Source organism: Rhincodon typus, unplaced genomic scaffold, assembly GCF_021869965.1.
Source record: "Rhincodon typus isolate 14 unplaced genomic scaffold, sRhiTyp1.1 hic_rhity00016234, whole genome shotgun sequence".
Classification (NCBI taxonomy): Eukaryota; Metazoa; Chordata; class Chondrichthyes; order Orectolobiformes; family Rhincodontidae; genus Rhincodon; species Rhincodon typus.
This window is the reverse complement of record NW_025981872.1, coordinates 1-376: the sequence shown is the minus strand read 5'-3', so window position 1 is coordinate 376 and position 376 is coordinate 1.

Sequence of the window (376 nt, the reverse complement as noted above, 5' to 3'; positions counted from 1 at the left end):
TCCTCTCTCTCTCTCTCTCTCTCTCTCTCACACACACACTCAGTTCCCTCCCCCCTCTACTCTTTCTGTCTCTCCATTAACCCCACAATTTCTGTCTGTCTCCCCACAACACTTTCTCTTTCTGCCTGTCTCCCTCTGTCTGTCCCTGGGGTTAGTGACCGTGCAGGATGGAGGGAGGGGGTGAGAGGGAAGTGCGTGACAGAGCCTCATGTTTACACTAAATGTATGAAATGTACAGACTCCCTCAATGATGTCACAGCTATGGTCTTGTGAGTAAAAAAGAGATTATCATGTCTGGACTCTTGATTTCTCTATGTCCCTGTCTTCCCACCCCCCGTGACCCTGTGCTCCCTCCTCACTCTGTGTCCCTGTGTTT